A 999-nucleotide genomic window follows, 5' to 3' on the forward strand; every position below is an offset into this window, starting at 1 on the left:
ATCATACCGGTCACCGCTCGAATAGCATACTTGTGCCTTTTTGTTGCCGTGCTCATCCAAATCACAATCCCTAGTGAGGTGAGGTCCATTGCAATTCTCGCAACCCACCCGTATGGCATGGATAGTTTGATCCATTTTGTCCATTCTTCTATCCATGGTTTTTAACATGGCCATAACCGCGGATAAATCTTCAGTAGCAGCGTATGCGGCTCCCCTCGTGACATCATTCCTAGGGTTGTGGTATTCTCTAGAGTGTTTAGAGAATTCTTCAATTAGTTCTTTGATCACCGGGGGTGGCTTCTTTGTAAGTGGGCCTTGTGAGTCTAGCAGCTGCCGGGTCGTGACATTGACTCCATCATAAAAGATGGAAACTTCTTGTTGGCTATTTAGATCATGGTGTGGGCAATTTCGTAGCAGACTTTTGTACCTCTCCCATGCCTCATATAACGACTCTCCAGCTTGTTGTTCAAAATTTGCAATGGCCTTCTTGAGCTTGGCTATCTTGGATGGTGGGCAAAAGTGATCAATAAACTCTTCCTTCATTCTGGCCCAAGTAGTGACTGACCCGGGAGGAAGTGATTTGAGCCAATCTTTAGCAGCACCCTTGAAGGTTACCGGAAGCATCCGAAGCAGCTGAGTTTCGCGGGTGACATTTGGAATGTTGAAGTAATCAGCAACATCATTTACTTCATCCAAATGTTTGTAGGCATCTTCATGATCTTTCCCGTAGAAAGGTATTTCCTTGAGTGAAGCTAGGATATGACCTTTTAGCTCAAAGGTGGCAGTTGCGGGAATTGCGGGTTGCACAAGTCCCGGGCCATGGTCGTCGCGCATCCTCTTCTTCCATTCTCCCATGGGAATTTCATCAATGTTAGCCATAGTGAATGCTAACTCTTCCTCCGATTCGGTGTCTTGTTCGTAAGTTGCCTCGTCTTCTTCCTCGGTTTCGTATCTAATCTCTTCTTGAATTGGCTCTTCAATTATTAAGGAAGCGCTTGA

The 999-nt window shown here is 45.6% G+C and overlaps 1 non-coding gene across 1 annotated transcript; it reads left to right on the top strand.

Annotated features, from left to right (window-relative positions):
• Positions 1 to 388: 388 nt before the first annotated feature.
• On the top strand, positions 389 to 495 carry LOC145033161 (small nucleolar RNA R71). The gene has a single exon (XR_013677399.1). It is a non-coding gene; the product is annotated as a small nucleolar RNA R71 (small nucleolar RNA).
• Positions 496 to 999: the final 504 nt, after the last annotated feature.

Source organism: Lactuca saligna, chromosome 2, assembly GCF_052625555.1.
Source record: "Lactuca saligna cultivar CGN05327 chromosome 2, ASM5262555v1, whole genome shotgun sequence".
Lineage (NCBI taxonomy): Eukaryota > Viridiplantae > Streptophyta > Magnoliopsida > Asterales > Asteraceae > Lactuca > Lactuca saligna.